General features: G+C 40.5%; 1 protein-coding gene across 3 annotated transcripts in view; it reads left to right on the top strand.

Annotated features, from left to right (window-relative positions):
* Positions 1 to 905: 905 nt before the first annotated feature.
* The window catches only part of LOC139693314 (cytochrome b5-related protein-like), a 40864-nt gene continuing 20606 nt past the window's right edge, over positions 906 to 21163 (top strand). The window contains exon 1 of one of the 3 annotated variants that reach the window (XM_071591427.1): positions 906 to 1040. The gene's annotated coding sequence lies outside the window, so the exon portion shown is untranslated. Of the gene's footprint in view, positions 1041 to 1206; positions 1273 to 6692; positions 6820 to 21163 lie in introns of those variants that run through there. The other 2 variants (XM_071591428.1, XM_071591429.1) reach the window with 2 other exon arrangements.

Raw genomic sequence — 21163 nt, 5'->3', positions numbered from 1 at the left:
ATAGATCATGTCAACACAATTTGAGATATTAAGTGTAGAACAAATAGATTTAAGATGTCATTTTTTCCACTAACGATAGGGGATCATAATAACATTGTTCGACCGCGGTAGGGTCATGTTCGGGTAAAATTATTCTGGTGTGTATTCACCCCCTGCTACACACTCTGGTGGTGGCTTGCAGGGTATATATAAATAACATACGTAAATAAAATAAACAGCCTTAGGTTTGTAGCTGAGATGGTAAGCAAGATTCTTCAATTACCAACAGCGCCTCGAAGCTCTATTGGCGCGCAATATGAAATCAATTCTGGAATAATTTTTGTTCAGACTTCGTGTTGAATTTTTTTTATGCCTCCCTGCGTTGGTAATGATAGGCAGAAAATTGTAATATTTAATGCGGCAGAGAAATGCATTGGTTTTCCACATTTAATTAAACTTTTCATGCAAAAGCCAGGGGTAATAAGGCCAAGTGCCATTAAAACAAATACGCGAATATTTGGCATGTCGAATAGAATCACGATTGTCACCAACAACTGGGTTTTTTAATCGTCCAAAGCAGTAGATGAGGATCATGCCTACGCATTCTCTCCAGTCAGATATCTACGTACATTCTTCCGGCGATGATCTCCTAAGAAGTCATCTGCCTTTGGCTGGGTCAACAATTGATTTCCGATTGCATCGGGAGAAGAGAGAAGCGTCGATGCCCAACGGGAGGTCACGAGATCCCTTGAATCCTCCGCACACGATTCCCCTCTTCTCGTCGCATCAGTCTCCCGACGGATAAGGCGCACTTGTTTATCTCAGGCTCGAGGTGAACCTCTATAAAAAATAGGTGCGGGACGGGAAGGACGCAAGAGTGAAGATTGCGAGTGGGAGAGAGCCCAAGATCGTGGAGTCAAAGATCACCAGGCAGCAGTGAGAGATTGGGAGGAAGAAGAGGCGGTCGGTCGTGCGGGAGAGAGAGAGGCAATCGCCGATCGAGTAGAGGCGCGGGCGGGCACGCGTCTGTCGGGGCGAGGAGAGACAGCCCTGCGACCACAGTGAGTCCCCTCCCCCACACCCACGGACACCGCAACCGGAGTGGGTGCCGCCGACCTTCCTTGCCTTTCTCCTAGAATAACATTAGCAGGTGACCCATATGCGACACAGAGCTGGTGCGAAATTAGTTAATCGATTCCAAACTGCGCGTATAATTATTGTGTTCGAGTGAAATAAGTGTTGATTAATTTCTTGATCTTCTTTTGAAAGGACGGCCCTGATACACTATAAGAGGTTCGTGTGTGTGTTTGAGTGTGCGTGTATGCATGTGTGTGTGTGCGTGTATTATTATTATTAGGTAATCTACCGGTTAAGGTAGGTTTTTGGATGGACAAAACCCCTAGCAAAACACAACATCCTACTCTACACCAGGTCCCTCTTCAGCTCTGAGTACCTTCTTCCTCGTGTGCGTGTATGTATCATCGAAATACAATATATCATCGAAATGGAACTCTCTTCGGAGACGCACAAATATATAAAAACATAGCTGTAGATTTTAAAAACATTGAAACACAAAGAAAGGACACCCACATATGTAGTTTTGACGTTTCCACGGCACGACCGTCGTCATCAGGATTACGATGGTCGTGCCGTCGATACGTCAAAACTACATATGTGAGAGTCCTTCCTTTGTGTTTCAATGTTTTTAAAATCTACTTTTGTGTGTATGTATGTGTGTGTGTGTATATTTATATATATATACTATATATATATATATATATATATATATATATATATATATATATATATATATATACTATATATATATATATATATATATATATATATATTAAAAGGAGAAACGAGATAGTGCTGGCGAACAAAAACAGAGAAACATACAAATGACACTCACACGATGAATGTGTGCATTTGTTCGCTATTGCTATCTCGCTTCTCCATTTAAATTATTATTCACATCCGAGAGACTTACTTCAATATATATATATATATATATATATATATATATATATATATATATATATATATATATAACTATTTGGATAAAAGTTTGTTCAAATAACATTTTTCATATGATGAAGGTGCTAATGCATCGATGCCCAGGTCGTGAGCCAAGTTTCATTGGTTGTTTTTCTTTAAGTTTTTCAGGAGTACAATAAAGATTAATTTCATCGCGAATTCCTGCTGCGTCAAAGATATCGAAGTTGTTGTTGAATATATGGAATACTCAGAAGTGGGTTAGAACGCCGAATTATATCGCATGCAGCGAAGATGGGTTGGATTTGTAATACGTTATTGCAATACGCTGAGATTATCTATATTATTGGAAGAAATAAGCTTGGAATTGGAACTCACGAACTGTGGGTTGGTTAAAACTCTCACATAAATGGGAAACAGGTTTCTTTTGCGATGGACGATATTTCAAAAGTTACATCTTACTAACCCCGTCGTACTATGGTGGATGAGACGTAAGTGTTTGCAAAACTCATCCGTACTTTGCCAACATTTTTTGCAACATCGATTGTGCTCGCCCGGCATAGATTATACCCCATGCAACCATTTGACCACCAATCATACCTCGGCATCGATAAATTATCTGTGATAAATAGTCACTTTAACCCAATATAATCATCCGGTTTCCATTTTGGAAGGGTTTCGCTGGTTATCGGATTGAGACGATTCGTTTACGGACTTTCATTTTGTACGTGAAATTGAAACAACCATCTGAAGTTCCCGTATAAGGTTAGCGAAAACAGCCAGATTTCACTATACACGTAGTGTTGAACATTCAATTATGATACTTGTTTGAAAGTTTTTGTTTGCATCGCAATAAGCTGATTTTTTTCAATGCCAATGCTCACGCCTCGATTTCAACTTTCCTGGCGGCGGTATAAACGAGAAAATCTAGTTAAACTCCTTCTTCAAGAGAGTTGTTCTTCCATCCTGGAATCCAGCCATTTTCCGCGGGTCATTAAGTAATCGATCATCGATTTCCGCGGTTGAGACCGAGAAGCGTTTGCGTCACTTTATTTAGATCCCGAAATTGAAAACGTTTCGATCTTTCCACGTCGACTACTCCACAAAGCGACTGCTACGTGTACCAGTGTCCGACGGCATTTGGAGCGGTGCGTTCTCGCCGAGGGTGGTGCAGGTGCCCTTGTCTGCGCCTCGCCCCCGCCCACTTCTTTGACCCGATGTCTCCGATAGCGGGAGAGGAGACGGTCAAGGGGGAAAGCAAAGGCAAGGAGATGCGCTCATCGGCGTATGTTTGGCATTCCACGTTGCAGGACTACGTCATATTCATTATCCCTACCCTCCCGAAATATAACTCGCGGCCAAATGAGAAAGTCGGAACGAATTTCCAAACTAGTATTACTGGGTTTGTATGTATGTTGCTAAATTTTTAGCATGATTCATGCGATGGAAACGTTTTCCAGCTGCTTTACATGGACCACGGTATTGTTTTAAATACTTCTCCACGCATGCGAGATGAGCCGCTGATAAGGGTTTCGATGAAAAAAAGAGAACAGAAAATAACGCCTTCAAACTTGGAGGCTGCTAAGGATTAACATATGGAATCCCAGCACCGCAGTTAGTAGATATTGCGATTCCTTATCATTTTTTGGACAGATGACATTTTAAAACTGCCGCTTTTACCGTTTATTCGTCTTATGTAACGTCTCCAACCATAAAATGTACATTAAAACTAGTAGTACATTTTTGAGATCATCAAAAGAGAGATCCGATTCCAATTAATGCAACGTGAATATGCCTTTAATTTCTTCTTCGTTGCGTGAGTGTGTGATACGTCATTCCAATAATAATATTCCAGATACACTATACATATCTTTTTAATTAATTAAGGATGGACTAACTATTGCTGAACTTCTAAGCCTCATCTAACAAAATTATTATAATAATAGTCTAAAACCTTACAATACAATGAAGCATTGTTCAACTACGCTCACACTTCTGCCTCTCTTCATTCCATCCAACATGCCAATGTTCCCCTCCTCCCCGAGCCTTGCCTAATACTTATATATATATATCACAGTCTTATCAACATTCCATTGCCACTCAAGATAATCTCCAGGTAATCCACTCCTTCTGTCTTTTTTTCAATTCCTCCCAAAAACCATCTATATTCCTCTTTTACCATTTATAGAACTCCTTCGTTTGTTTTCCTATTTATTTCATATTTTCCAATCTTACAGTTCATTTTATACATGGTTTGTATAAAAAGTATCGGGAAAATTTTGGAAAAACGGATTTATTTCAAGTATGTGAAAAATGCCTCAAAATATTTCAAAGTACATCCCTTGAGGGTCGACACGCTTTTGCCCTTGCGGCTTTCCCACGACTCCAAGGCTCCCTGGTAGGCTGATTCCGGAAGGTCCTTAAGGGTACGCGTGCAAGCTTCTTTGACGGCACTTAGGGTGTCCTTTTAGAGAGGATTTAACTTTTGGGATTAGGAAATAGTCTACCGGTGCCTAGGCGGGACTGTTAGAGGGTTGGGGAATCGTCACGGTGTCGTCGCAGAAGGTCTTCGCAAGCAGATACCCGACTCTGCTCTTGGTCCAAAGATCTTCGGGACGAGTTTAGTGCAGATCTTTCGCATCGCCAAATTTTCAGTGATAATGGTGTGTTCACTGTCATCTTATCAATGCCATTACGATCTGAGATCATGCGCACACTTATAGACGGTCTGAATTCAGCACTTCACGCACATATTAGGAAAATATTTGTTACCGATACGTTCTATACAAACATTGTCCTTTCCATTTTTCTTCAAATCCACATTTCAAAAGTCTCAAACCCATCATTATCCTCTTGCCCCAACTAGCAACTTTAAGAGCCGTGCAACATGTGTTTTAGGAATACCACAGTTTTAACTAATCTTTCCCGTTCGCAAATGGGGAACGTAATCATTAGTCCGGTGTGACGTAGTTTGACTTCCAAGGACTTCTCCTTTAGACCTATCCGCACCTATGCAGGCGTGAGTAGGGCGATGGAATGTCCGACCTCAGCCGCGGTCAGGGCTGCCCAGAAGAGGGTCCTTTTCGGGTGGCGCCCCCGGGTTCAGTCGAACGGTGCGATGCATACATAGCTAAGAGAAAGCAACCGCTCTCCCAATCCCCGGCAATAATAGACTGCCAAAGTGTGAATTTACTTCACAGGAGTAATGACCGGCCAAACGGAAGGAACCACTCACATTGAGAACCCAATATAACCATGGCATGTCTCGAGGCATTGAAAACTATCCTCAAACAAATATACACAATTTTAAAAGCATAGTGTACTATTTACCCTATGTATCTCATATTTTTATTTCTGCGTCGAATAGCTGCTGAATAATGTATGATTAACCAGTTTCCAATAACTTTTTACACTTATACTTTTAAGTTATGTCATCTCCATCAGGACAAGTTCTCATCTACTCTGATGCATACAGTGTTAACAACTTAACCAACTCATTGATAATGGCTTTAATATTGAATATTGAATAATTTAATCGTCCTTTAATATATTGGGTTGTACCCGAAAATTCGCAAAAGTGTCACTTTTTTTCACATATTTCGATTGAAATTATTGAACTCCACGCAACCAGGTTTTGATGCAGGGTGTGCCATACTTTGTGGAGCCATGGAGTGCCAACGTTAACGAGCGGAGGAAACGCCGCGTGACGTCATAGTAGCGTGTGTGCCACTCGATTTTTCACTCATGTCACCAATTCCCCTTCCGCCCCCCCCCCTTTCCCGGATCCATCGCAGAGACGTGCCTCGCACGCATGACGTGGAGCGCGGAGCGGGAAAACTCCGAGATCCGATGACGCAAGGGCACCGTCGCTCCGAAAGCAGACTCGTTTGATTACAGCTTCCCACTTCTCCACGAACTTTTCACATTTAAATACGGATGTGTGATTCTACAGTACTTTCTTTACCTATTCATTCTCAATAGAAAAAAAGGCATTTATTTTTTAATTGTGAAAACTGCATCATAATTTACATTTAATATGTATCGTTCGATTACGAAAAAAACATTAGCTCGATGTGAACATCGAGTTAATGTTTAGATACACGCTACACATAAATATTTACCCTAATTTACGATCGGATAACTTTGAGCATTTCTGTTAAGTTTTCATACCTTCTCAGATCTGTTATCAGAACTTTTAGCCGGATAAGTATTAAGGATTTTCAAACTATGAAGATGGATAAATAGATATAGGAACTTATATTGAGTTAATTCTGTAGGAGATACTAAATTAATAGAGTATGCATCTGAGGAAGTAGGCGTAAAATAAATATCCAATTGCGATGATTGCGTGGGATATGGATGTCGGACAGCTACTCATGAACTCACTCTAATATTTGGACTTAATAGCGGCGGAGGGGGAGGAGTCAGTGGCAATCACCACGAGATACTAAAATTACGTGTGCCTCGCGCACGTTAGGCCTGGCAATCCCCAACCTGTGCGCCGGCGGATTGCAACGGGTTGGGTGCTCCGTGTCGATCGCTTGGCGCCATCGCCTACAATGCAGAGCTTACAGCATCACCCTCTCAGCGGACAGCAGCGATGACTGTTGACCACTGCCCTCCCTCCCGTGAAAGAGGCCTTTCGCCTTCGAACTTGTTCAACGGTGTCGTGCTGCTGTTTCCCACGGCGCAGTCACCGGAGACTCGCTCGCTTTCTAACCAGTGAGGGAACTACCGTCGCCCCGTGAACACCGTCGCCCCTCGCCGGTCAGGTCTGACCACCGCCAGTGAGTGACCGAACACACCCCAAGAGTCGACCCTCCTGTAACCAGTACTACTCCTTCGGTGAGTCGGGATTCGCCTTTTCATCCCAGAGCGCGCCTTGCGGCATGGCAAGCTAAGTTGTTTTGAAAATGTCGCTAAAGTGGCCCTTTAGCAGTGACTGATATTTCGTTAAACTGTGAAGCATCTCGACAAAAATTAGTTAAAATAAGGTTCTACATAAATCTCAATTGTATTGAAGTCGTATAAGGTAGACGACATTCCCGCGGTATTACACATAGCTTTAGGAAATCATGGAAGGAAGGATTTGTATGGACTAATTCGTAGTAGAATTGTCGAGGGTGGCATTTGGACGGTACACTTCGTCAGATTAGTTTCATTTCCAAAAAAAAGTGAAGGCTACAATATGAGAGTATTACAGAACAATACTTTTGATTCCGCTCGCCGCTGAAGTGGTTTATAGGATCAACAATGAAAGGAGAACAAATGATTACATAGGAGTTTATCAGTTTGCGTTCGGAAAGGGGGTAAGCGCGTGTAATGTCATAGCAGTAATGAGGTTACTAATAAAGAGGAACATATAGAATATTAATTATTTTTATTCCCATTCAAGCCACCGCTATGGTGTGTGGCAGGGCGTGAATATACATACCAGACTAATTTTTACCCCTACCGCGGTCAGTCGGACAACGTTATTCTGATCGCATATCGTTCGTGGAAAAAATAACATCTCAAATTTATCCGTTCTACACATAATCTCTCTAATTGTTTTGACATGATCTCTCCTACCGTAATAAGATGGGGATAATAATACATTTTCCACATCACTGCTTAATAGCAGCCCTTCCAATTTATGCAATAAATTTGATCTGTTATTTAACCTTCCTTCCGTGAGTAATTCCCAGCCTAGTTGCTCTAATATTTTTGATATTTATCATAACAAAGTTTTGCAATTCTAGCTCCTCCACGCTGCACGCGATCCAAGTCGGCCATTAATTCAATGGAGAATACAATAAGATTGCATTTTTTTGGTTCTTAAATTTCGAGACGTAATCGCTACCTGTGTATGTCTCAGACTGTACAAGTGTGAATGGCGAATGGAGATTCGGAATGGGCAGTGTTAGTAAGATGAGTGAGACAGGGGTGTCCATTATCACCCGTGATTTTACGTATGTGGAGGAAATGGTAAGAGTGACAAGTGGAAACCTGGATATATGAATGAAATTTGGTGGGGAATCGTAAATTTAATTAATTTTCCTTTTGCAGTGAAATCAGTGGGATGATACGAGGGCTATTCGAGAAGTAAGGTCTCCTATTTTTTCATAAAAAATCAAATTTATTCTAAACTTTGCATATATCGTTGGAAAGGTTGAGCATTTAGCTATTTTTTACAAAGTTGCCTTGACGATCAATCACTTTTTGCATCCTTGTCACCAGCTTTTTAATACCGGCGTCGGACCTTTCTCCCGCCGCGTCGCGAAGCCAACTGACGACTGCTTCTCCGATATAAATTCATCGCCATCCAGTGGAAGTGTACAGTGAGAAGTGTATTGGCATCAAAAACGTGCGGAAGTGGTGCAGGTAGTTTTTTGATGGCCGGGAAAACGTCCACGATGAGCAGCGGTCGAGGCGGTTGGGTTTGCCGGAATCAACGGTGGCTTCGATTGACGAGATGGTGCGCAATAACCGGAGAATTATCCTTCGTGAGATAGAGGAAGACCTTAATGGAGAGAGTGGCTACTTCTTCGTGCAGAATATTGTGTCGGAGGTCCTCGGTTACAACAAGGTGTCTCACCAAAGGAGTGTGTTTGCATCATGACATTGCGCGTCCACATGTGTTTCATCAAACAGCCAGCCTACTCAATGAATCCGGCTGGGATATCATCGACCACCCTCCATACAGCCCAGACGTTGCCCCCAGCGACTACCACTTGTTTTCCGCTTTCAAAAAGCAGTTTGGAAGACAGAAATTCAATTCAGACGAGGAAGTGCAAGAAGCAGTCGTCATTTGGCTTCGTTACACGGCGGGAGAAAGGTACGACGCCGGTATTAAAAAGCTGCTTACAAGGATGCAAAAATTGATTGATCGTCAAGGCGACTATGTAGAAATATAGCTAAATGCTCAGCTTTTCCTACGATGTACTCAAAGTTGAGAATAATTTTTTGATTTTACATTAAAAATAGGAGACCTTAATTTTTGAATCGCCCTCATATAAGCTATGGTGCCCATTCAGCCAAGGGGTTACAGTCATTGCTCATTGCATAATCAAATTAAAATTAATTGATTTTATTAAGTCGGTGATTGGTAGGAGATAAGAATCAATGTAACCAAGACAAGGGTGACGAGAAGAAAACTACACTAAAAAGTTTTCACTTAATAAAGAGTTATTTTGCGAGAGTTTCCGTCTATATTATTATCGAACGGTTCCATCACATCACACCTGAATCTGTAATTTATGTACGGGTAATGAGTTTTTCGAGAAAAAGGAAAATCAAGGTAATAATACAAGAACAGGCGGAACAGTTTACCTATCTTGGAAGTGTTCTGGATCAAAATGGTCATAGTAGTGGACATATTGTAAGAAGAATTGCACTAGGCAAAGAAACTGTCACGAGGAGAAAATCGATGACAGGGACGTTGTGTAAGGATGTCAAGAAAAGCCTCGTCAAAACTTTGATGTGGATGGTGGTTATGTATGGCGTGGAAACATGATCATTGAAGCAGGAGGATAGGCGTCGATTGGATGCCTTTGATATGCGGGTGTGGAGAAGGATGGATAAGGTGAAGTGGACCGAAAGGAAAACAAACGTGGAAGTGCTAGGCATAGTGTAGGAGAGGAGAGAATTGTTGGGAGAAATCATAAAGAAGGAGGAAAGATGGATGCAAGAGCAGTTTTATTGGCAACGAGATGCTGGAGATAAGTGACAGAAGAGAGAACGTTAGGCAAACGAGGAAGTGGCAGAAACAGGATAGGAGTGCTGGACGGAATGGAGGGAGGAAGAACTTATGTGGAAATGAAGAAAGGTTTGTTAAAGTGAGAGTTTCAGGATGTGTCATTAAGTGAAGCAAGGAAATGCAGCCGTATTCGGTCTGTGAACATTCAAAACCTACCATAAAGAGTGGATTAACTAATTTTTTTAATGGCTTTAAATGATGATTACTTTATATATCCCACTCTCTATCATTTTCGTTTGAGAAATTTATTTTAGTTAACAGATTTTGTGGGTAAACTGAATAGCAAAAAAATTAAATAATCGACAAATAATCAACAACGAAAGGAATTTCACGCTAGAGTTGATTTAACCTTCTTCGGTGGAAGAAATGAGAATGATGAGGTGGCGGGAAGGAGAAGAATGTGTAGGAGAGGGTGTGGGATGTTGAGAGAGAAGGATTTGCTCCCAATACAATAAGAATTTCTGGGGATAGTAATTGGGAAGAGAGGCGGTAACCCAAAAAAAAGCCTGCGGACCTGATGAAATACCACGTCGCAACCAGCGTCGGGAATAACGTGGTGTCTAGATATCATATTTAACAAGTCCCTATTATGTCACAAGGTTCACAATGACCGGAAAATGGCAAACGTAACACATCTATGCTCAAAAGTAGTGGGAGGGAGGAAACGAGTTATACAGACCTATCTCCCTCACATCCGTACCATGCAAGGTCATGGAACATAGAATTCTTAGTTCGATGGCGAGGCATCACGATAGTGACTAATTGAGAAAATTTGACGAAAATGTTAAGGGTAATGTTATCTTTCGCTAACTTGGCCACATTTATCAAAGCCACTTGTACAAGTCACTCGTATAAGTGCGGGATCCTCATGAAGTTGGATTGACTGCCGAATAAGAGGAGCTACATTTGTTTTTTATGCGTTTTGACTGATTAACTGCATTACCCCCATCGTACTACAGTAGTTTTGACTGATTAACTTCATTACCCCCATCTTACTACAGTAGGCGAGATCATATAAATAAAATTAAAGAGATTAAATGCAGAAAAGATATTTTTAAGATGTCATTTTTCCCACGAATGTATCAGAATAATTGTAAACGACCGAGCTAGAGGGAAGAAATCTTTTTCTATTTTCCTTCTAGGTGCCTTGGCATGTTGTCATTAGTTCATCTAAACTTATTATACTGTCATTATTATTAGCAGCGCGTCTCTTTGCGTAGAGATGTATTTCACGCTCAGATTGCCGTAGCTATCGTTTTGTACATCAATTGAATAATTTTATATATTTATCAAATTAAGAGCAGGGAACATCGTAATTTTTTATGGTGAGTTCCTGGTATTGAATCGGCCCCCGCCAAACACCTTAAAGTTGCCTCGCAGGGTACCATACTTGAAATGAAGTGGCCCAAAGGAAACGTTTCGGACTTGACACTGGTGGAATATATGACATTCTCGTGAATGACCTAATCGCTTCCGAAGTGTCGTCTTAGAAGGGCGGCGAAGGGCCCGACCTTCGGCCCGGAGGAGAACCACTGCCGGGAGGAGGGAAAGGTCATTCCAGACCGAGGCGTTCGCTTTGAGTTTAGATACCTTCTCTGTTTGGAGCGATTCTTACTTGTTTCGCTCGCTTATAGAATTTTATTTTCATCAATCATTTTCAAAATTTTTCCCATACTTGGCCGACGATCAATTTTACCCTTATATTTTTTGTATTTTACAAATTCTGGATTTAACACTGTATTTTATCCTGCTTCTCTACATTACATTCTCTTTTATTTTTGTCCTGACAATCGTTTGTGGTCATCCTCATCACTAAAAACCGTCCAGAAAGTAACTTACGTTTCGGTCTTGCGTGGCGTTGGGTAGGGCTAGAGCCCGTTTAGAGGCATTTAGACACAATCTTGGTGTCTAAACGTCCCTACACTCAGTACGCTTCCTACTGTAGTATTGTGAAGACTATGGTTCTTCTACCTTCCTCCGTGGGAACTATTAAAATGAGCGCTGCAATAGTAAAATCCCGTGAGTTGTCAGCGAATCCAGTCCACAAAGTAACTTACGTTTTGAAATAAAATATGAACCTAGCGACAAGACAAAGTTTTATTATATAAATTGGAAAGGCCTTTTCTTAAACTATTTTTCTACGTATTTACTATCCAAATTGAGGCATTTATCTTAACAACACACTAGCTTTTCAATTCCGTCGCTGAAGGAATGTGCCGCCCTACATTTTAACCAATTGTTTACACCAGCATGCAATTCTGCGTTACTGTCGAAGGGCTGTGTTTCAAGTCTCGTCTAGCGAAAGATCCATAATCGTAAATCGACGATTTTCGCGAATTTTTTCCTAAATTTTCTCCGTCAGTTCATCTGTCACAAGGCTAGGTCGACCACTGCGATCGTTGTCGTGAACAATGGTGCTGAGGCCATTTTTAAACTAACTGCATCACTACTTCACTCCGTCTTCAATCATTATTCTGTTTCCCAACTATCCACAAAGCTGCCTATTAATTTCAATTAGCTTTTAGTTTTTTCCAGTAAAAACGACTCCCTACTGATCGCACTTCACAACTCGCGGGATTTCTTATTGCAGGGCTTACGTCAACAGTTCTCAGGGAGCAAAGCAGAACTGACTTGCGCAGATAAAATTATTATTAACCATTTAAAAGAAACGGATCACATTGACTTTTGCATTTGACTTCTCCACAAACGCGCAATAAATTACAGTCAGACATAAATCCGTGTGTCATTCAAAATAAAAATGAACTATCTATTCTTGTACTAAATTGTAGAAGCCTCAAACATAAAACAGAGGATCTCGAGCACATAATCCAAAGTTATTCTGTTTATTATTAGGCATTATTAGGTATTATTAGGTATTAGACACCGACAGTTGGTTGTGTGATGATATAAAAGACCAAGAAATTTTCCCAATAGATTCCACAGTTTACCGACAAGATAGAAGTACAAGACCTGGAGGAGAAGTTTTCGGGGCAGTCAAAATTATTTTTGAACGCAGACGATGTGTTTTTAAAAACAATAACATAGAAGGTGCACCTTACTGTGATCTAATCAATCCGACATTAATTTATTCTCTTTCTATAGACCTCCAGACTCAGATTTGAAAACACTCCATACCCTCAATGAACAAATATACAAATTGACCCGAAAAAATAATCACAGTATCAACATAATTGGTGGTGACTCCCTGGTATCGTTTGGGACAGCAATAGTGTTAACTCTCGCACCCACGATCGCTAATCTTGTAATTTCTAAATAAAATTGGTTCAAAGAAACTCCCTCCATCAAGCAATATGCATGCCCACCCGTGGAAAGAACATATTGGAACTACAGGTATATCGTACGAACATGCCGGAACGTATCATGAGTGTATCAACAGACGAGGGCTTGAGTGACCATGAATCAGTTAATGTCAACTTGGACGTAGAAATAAAAAAGATTGTCAAACCAAAAATAAAAATTTATAATTACCATAAAGCAGACTTAGAAACTTTTGCCAGTCAATTAAACTCTTCACTACACGAGTTCAAAACGCGCTTAAGTCATGCCACCGTGGAAGAAACTTGGACTGAATTTGTCAATATTATGCAAAAAGGCATCACAAATTTCATCCCTCTGGAGTACGTTAAAGAAAATCGCGACCCCAGGTGGTACAATAAAGGCGTTTGAAAAGTCTTTCGAAAGCAGAGAATGTTACAATGTAAAGAAAGCAGGCGTGGACTCATCATCCTCGGAGATTAAACAGTTACTGGACAAGTATAAATCCTCTGAAATTGAAACCAAAACACAATTACGCAGTGCCTTACAAAACTTGAAACGTAAAGCGCTTTGCGAGTATCTAGACTCTGACCCTAAAGCTTTATGGTCATATGTCAGGGAAGTGAAAGCAAACCGTGGCTTCCTTAAAGGATCGTAGCAATATCATTCATGCTGACAGTGAGGGTAAAGCTAATATTCTTCCAAAGTTTTTTCACGAACGATATTGCCACCGCGTATTTTCAAGAAACAATGAATGAACGATGAAACATGGCAAATATAACAGCAGACGAACAAGGAATTGTCAAATTGCTCAAAGAGATTAAATCTAACAAATCCCCAGGTCTTGAAAATATAACGGCTAGGGTGATAAGGCTCCTAACATTGCCCCCTACCTCGAATTTATATTTAACAATTCCCTCAGCGAGTGCAACGTCCCTAAAAACAGGAAAAGCCCGTAAACAACGCCTATTTTTAAAAGTGTAACAGGGATGACCCCAGTAATAACAGACCCATTTCTATCACTTCTATATGTTGCCAAATTTTGGAGCACATAATTGTCAGTTCTACCTTGATAACATTAACTTTTTAAGTGACAATCAACACGGATTCAGGAAAACCCGCTCGTGCGAGACCCAGTAAGGATCATTCAAACATGACTCACTTTTATCGGGTGAAAGTGATGGGCAAGTGGATGCAATCATTTTGGACTTTCGAAAGGCATTTGATGAGGTTACCCATGGTAAACCAGTTCATAAATTGAAGTTTGCTGGTGTAAACAAGGGCGCAGTAAATTGGCTTGAAAATATTCTTTCAGAGCGGGAACAGATGGTAGTCCTTGACGGCGCTAGTTCCGACAGCGTACGAGTGACCTCGGGGGTACCTCAGGAAAGTGTAATCGGACAGTTGCCTTTCTTCATTTTTGTTAAAGATTTGGACCGCGAAGTAAAAAAGCAAAATTAGGATGTTCGCGGATGACACGGTGATCTATCGGGAGATATCTGGGGATGAGGATCGTTTTATTCTAGCGCAGGATTTAGATTGCATTACTAAATGGTGTTCTAACTGGGGATTGACTCTAAATTATAATAAATGTTCAGTGGTAAATTTCTTTAAAAGAACAACGGGATTTGCTTACAAATTAGCTGGAGGTGACCTAGCAGTAGTTGATACGGTAAAATACTTAGGTGTCACATTCACGAAAGACTTAACTTGGGGGACTCACATACGTAAAGTCTGCGGTCAAGCATATAAAAAATTGGGATTTATTAGACGCATTGTAAGCAAAAGTGACTCGAAGGTCAAGGAACGTTGTTACCACATTCTTGTAAGGCCTCATTTAAATATGGATGTAGTTTATTGGATCCGAGTGAAAAAGGCCTCATTCGGGAAATTGAGAAGGTTCAACGCCGGGCCGCCCGTTTCGTTAAAAATTCTTGCCATAAAACGAAAAGCGTCACTGCAATGCTTCTGGAGTTGGGGTGGGAATCATTAGAAGAGAGACGATTCAATGCTAGGTTGAAATTACTAAATAAATTCAGATCCGCACGTTTCAGCACCGAGGTCTCGCAAATTATCCGCACTCCTACATACAGCATGTACATTGCTCGCTAGGATTATATCAATAAAATTCAGGAGAGAAATGCCAGAACTAGCAGACTCAAGGACTCCTTCTCCCCCACGGACACTAGGGGATTGCAACTGTGGGATAATATAAAATTTACTGTAGATTACAAAAATTTCACTCACCATCCTCAGCGTCTAGGGAATAATTAATAATTATTTCTACTCAATTGCTTGCACTTTCACTAACCTCGTGTGTTTTGTGGTCAAAACCCTTCCGCATGATCTAATTAGAATTCCTTTAGATAATGTAGTGCTTGTTACAGTATTGCTTGCTCTGCTTTCTATGTTTTTAAGTTTCCCTTTCCATCCATCGTATCTCTCTCTCTGTGGGGGGACCTTCCCGCTATCTGCTGCGTTGGGTCACATTCCCTACCTGTGTCCTCGTGAGAGGAGACCATTGCAAGTTACATGTCCATGTGGTAGTGGAATTTCGCATTCTTACTTTTCAAATTCTAGCTTGCTCGTTATTGGATAAATTTGTACTACATACTAAGGTGCAATTATTTGTTAGATGATAGTATATGTTTTTGCATGTGTGTAAGTTAAAGGGTTTTTGCAAGAATGAATGTATACGCCTCTGTGGGTATAGGTTTGCGTGGATGTGTTTATTTTCCATGTGGTTTTGTTCTCTTTTACGGGTTATCACCTAGCACCCTCCACCACACGCTCTAGCGGCGGCTTGCGAGGTATTATGTAGATTTATATGAAGAATAAGTCTGCACACTACCACGGCAGAATGCGTACTGAGTGTAGGGACATTTAGACACCAAGATGGTGGTTCTAGCCCCAACTACCGCCACTTTAGGCCGAAACGTAAGTTACTTTCTGGCCAGCCTTCGTAAATACTCCATGTGGTTTCATTTTTACCAGGTATCCAGAAAAGAGATCATTATTATGCGATATACATCTCGTCGAAATTAGGCAATTATCCTGGTGGCAACGGTCAAGTCTGGTCAATGGTCACTCTTACAATGCACATACATACATACATAAGAAGAACAGATATGAGACAAAATGCTCTCATAGTATACAATGGCACTTCAAGATTGAGACACCAACCGAACCTTTACCATCACATTCAAAACTTGCCTACAACCTTGCTCCGTCCATCGCCGCTCTCCGTCCATAGTCACGCACTCATCAATTTCATACACCGTTCAAAATCACGCACCTTTAACACATCAACTTTTGCAATACAACTTCTCACGCCGTCCACATCATACACAGAACAATATTTTAAAAAGTACAAGTTGTATAATTGTTTAATAATCACTAATCAATGAAGTTTATCACCCAGTGGCTGCTCCAGACTTAATCTTAAAACTCCTAAAATTGGATGGAAAGGGCTCAAGTAAACCTCCAGGCAGCTGGATCCAATCAACGATAGTTCTGTTTAAAAAAGAGCATTTTTTCTTATTTGTTTTTTGGGTTCTTATTTTTATTTAAAAACAGAGGTCGTTTTTCCCGTTTAAGTTTGGTTTTTATATCTTTCCATAAATCTTCCCACGCTTCGTCATTTTTGAACAATTCTAATTCAATCGCGTCTAACCTGCTCCTTTTTCTTCTATTTTTCAAACTCTCCCATTTCAGTATATCCAACATTTCTGTGACTCCATCTGCTCTTTTGTACTTTCCGAGTACATACAGGTATCTTGCTGCCTTTCTTTGAACTTTTTCTATCTTTTTAATATGTCCCACCTCATATGGATCCCATACTATGGAGGAGTATTCTAGGATAGGGATAAACACTACCTCATATGCTTTTTCTTTTGTGGCTATTCTATTTCCTTTTAAATTTCTCGTTACCCAATGCAATACTTTACAAGCCTTCCGTGTCACATTATCTACTTGGACTCCATACCCAAGATCCCTAGTTAAGTAAATGCCTAAATATTTGCATTGACTGCTACATGGGATTCTTTCTCCAAAGAGGGTTTAAATTCCTTTTTTGGCATTCTTTTTATTTGAAAAATTTATATGCTTACGCTTACTAACATCAATGCCCATGTTATTATTTGTAACCCAGTCACCAAGGCGATCGATGTCATTTTGTAGTATTACGCGGTCATTTACGTGTTCTGCCCGTCTGTATATAATTCAATCATCAGCAAAGAGTCTTACTTGGGAATGTAAATTATTTGGTAGATCGTTTAAGTGAATTAGGAAGAGTAATGGCCCTTGTGGAATGCTACTCTTGTAGGGGACTACAGATTAGGGACAAGAAACGACCGCGGGGAGGAGGCGATAGACCTCGGCAGGAGGCAGGGGCCAATCAGGATGAACACTTAGTTTAAACACCACAGTAGGCGTAGGTACACCTGGTAAATGCCCAATTATTAAAAAATATATAAACTAGACTTAGCAATAAACATTCACCGATTTAGAAACCGCGTGATTGATTCGCATAGTTTTCAGGGAGCGGATGTGGATTGCAATCATAATTCAGCACTAATGAACTGTAATGTCAGATTCAAGAGGATAAAACAAAGGAGACGGTTGAGAACATGGACTATGATGAAGCATTAACCGCGTCAACAATTAACAAAAAAATAGGATTTATTAGAAGAGTATTAGGTAAATATGATGAAAAAATCAAAGAGAAATGTTATCTTTCACTGGTTAGGCCTCATTTGGAATATGCTGCTAGCATATGAGATCTTCATGAAGTTGGATTGATTGCCAAATTGCCGAATCGCAATGGAGGAGTTAGATTTGTAAAACGTTGTTATGATAAACTTAGAAGCATATCCAAAATATTAGAGCAGCTAGGGTGGGAATCACTCCATTAGGCGAAGGTTAAATTACAGATTGAAGTTCTTGTATAAATTGGAAGGAGGTATCTGTAGCAGTGATGTTTTATGCGAAAATGAATTATTACCCACATCGTGCTACGCTAGGAGAGATCACGTAAATAAAATAAGAGAGATTAAGTGTAGAACAGATAGATTTAAAATGTCATTTTTTTCACGAACGTTAGGGGATCAGAATAACGTTGTCCGACCGCGGTAGGGGTAAAAATAATCGGTTCAAAATTAGTCTGGTCTGTATTCACTCCCTGCCGCACATCGTAGCGGTGGCTTGCAGGGTAATTAAATATCTACAAAAAGGAAATTGTGTGAGGAAAGGGAACTGGGCGCTAGATAAGAAACATGGAAACATAACAAAAAAAGGGTCAGAAACTATAGAAGGTTTAAACAGGAAAATGACCAGGAAACCATGAATTACTGACACGATGCTTAGAAAGTTAGACGAGAGAAAGAAACGAAAGATTAACAACACGGACTTCGGCAGAAGAATACAAACAGGGTGGTATAAAGATCTGAGGCGGGAAACTAATCGAAAGATGGCGAAAGAAGAGTTGTCGAAGATTCAGTGCGGGGATATGGAAAGTTTACAAAGAAATGGTGAAAGCACTGTCAGGAGGTAAGAATGCAAAATCCGTGTAAAAAAATAAATGATAAGTCAGGAAAATAATTATTGGGCCAAAGAAGACTCAAGAGAGATGGAAGGAATTTAAAAAGGAAATATATGGGAAAGACACTAGGCCAACAAGATTAGGCATATGAAGTGAATAGAACGTAAATGAGGATCGCCTAAGCCCAGGTATACTTAATGGCGCGATATAAATGGTATTTAAGAAATTAAAATCAAATAAGGGTTTGGGGTAGAAAACAGTCCCATGTAAAGATTAAGCGAAACGTGGGAGGAAGAGTTTTATAGACTAATTCGTAGCATTTATTTGGGAAGAACTTAACCGGAACTCTTCGTTAGATCAGTATTAGCTCCACTTCTAAAAAAAGGGAAAGGCAGACATATATAGGGACTACTGGACAATAAGTTTTATATCGCACGCAGCTAAAGAGGTTCTAAGGATCATCAATAAGAGGATGGAGAGCAGAGAAAATGCTTACTTAGGGGATGATCAGTTTGGGTTCATGAAGGGGAGAGGTACTCGAGATGCCATTGCAGTAATGTGTTAGAGAGGAACATAGAATATAATTAGAATGTATTTGTCTGTTTCGTATATTTCGAAAATGTGTTTGATAGAGTTAATTGGGTAGAATAATTAATATATTTCTGAAAACATGAGTACATTGGAGGGATGGGAGACTTATCTGCAATCTGTGCATATCTCAGACTGCTCAGGTACGAGTGGGGGATGGAGAGTCAGGAAGGGCATTTTTAGGAAGAGGAGTAAGTAAGTAAGTAAGATAGGAGTTTTCATCATTGCCCATGCTTTTCAATGTAAAGGTGGAAGAAATGTAAAAAGAAGTATGGGAAAGACTAGAGAAAGGAATGTAAGTCTGGGGAGAATTCATAAAGCAGGTTTGCGGATGATCAAGCTTCAGTTTGCCAGTCAGCCAAGGGGTTGCAAGCATTGCTGAACCTAGTGGAAAGTTAGTGGGACAAGTATGGTATGAGAATAAATATAAATAAAACATATATTATGCTGTTTTAGATAAAGAGAAAGGACAAGTTCAAAATTAGACGACTTTGTTGCACTTCCTCATCTGACTTGAATTTCTGTCTTCCAAGGTGCTTTTTGATAGCGGAAAACAAGTGGTAGCCGCTGGGGGCACCGTCCGGGCTGTAAGGAGGGTGGTCGATGATATCCCAGCCGGATTCATTGAGTAGGGTGGTTGTTTGATGTGACACATGTGGACGCGCAATGTCATGATGCAAACACACTCCTTTGGTGAGACACTTTGTTGTAACCGAGGACTTCCGACACAATATTCTGCACGAAGAAGTAGCCACTCTCTTCATTAAGGCCTTCCTCTATCTCACGAAGGATAATTCTCCGGTTATTCCGCACAATCTCGTTAATCGAAGCCACCGTTGATTCCGGCAAACCCAACCGCCTCAACCGCTGCTCATCGTGGACATTTTCCCGGCCATCAAAAAACTACCTGCACCACTTCCGCACGTTTTTGATGTCCATACACTTCACACCGTACACTTCCACTAAATGGCGATGAATTTATATCGGAGAAGCAGTCGTCAGTTGGCTTCGCGACGCGGCGGGAGAAAGGAACCACGCCAGTATTAAGCAGCTGGTGACAAGAATGCAAAAAGTAATTGATCGCCAAGGCGACTATGTAGCAAAATAGCTAAATGCTCAACCTTTCCAACGATGTACGCAAAGTTGAGAATAAATTTGATTTTCCATGAAAAAATAGGAGACCTTCCATTTCAATACGCCCTCGTACATAAATGGTAAACATGCAAGCCACTGTTAGGGTGTGTGGTAGGGTACATTACATGCTGGTAAACAATCTACTCACCAGTCTACACAAAATGCTGCTATTCCACCACAGCGCGACCTGATACGTATCCTTATTCTGATCCCTTATCGTTCGCGGGAAAAATGACATCTTAAATCCATCAGCTCTACACTTAATCTCTCTAATTTTATTGACTTGATCTCTCCTACCGTAGTGCAATGGGGGTAATAATACTGTACATTTCCACATTCCTGCTAGAGAAACATCCTGCCTATTTATGCACAATTCAAATTTAATTCTAGCTCCCATGTCTCGCGCCACTTTTGGGTCGTCTTTAGGTCATTAGATAATGATTCCCTATCTTTTTAACTGCGATGTCTCGTATATCACTGCATCGTGAACGAAGAAACGAAGTTTACTGGAAACCTGAGCACTGATGTCATTAATATATAGCGTAAAGGTTATGTCATGCAGGTATAATGTAAAGGAACAATAGCGGACCGATAACGCTTCCCTGTGAACCTACGATGAAAGACTTACTGTGTCCGATGATAAACCATGAGTTTCCGATTTGTCTCCGTAATCATATTTAATTATGCTTGCACTATCCTGTGGTCATTAAGTCCATTAAGAGTTGCTATATCCAGGACGTCTTCCGATAAATTTGCTGCCATTAGATCAAGTATATTATTTCCCCTGTTACGTTTTAATACTAACTGGTTTAACGAATATGACGTAAAAACGCGAATCAGTGACTCGCATGACACCTTGTCCTTACCTCTTGCCGCAAAACTGTAGCTGTACCGAATATATGGAGGGAATTCAA

Source organism: Hetaerina americana, unplaced genomic scaffold (genome assembly GCF_022747635.1).
Source record: "Hetaerina americana unplaced genomic scaffold, ioHetAmer1.1.p SCAF_46, whole genome shotgun sequence".
NCBI classification, from domain to species: domain Eukaryota; kingdom Metazoa; phylum Arthropoda; class Insecta; order Odonata; family Calopterygidae; genus Hetaerina; species Hetaerina americana.
Note: the sequence above shows the minus strand (reverse complement) of the source record. Positions and strands in the feature narration are given on the sequence as shown.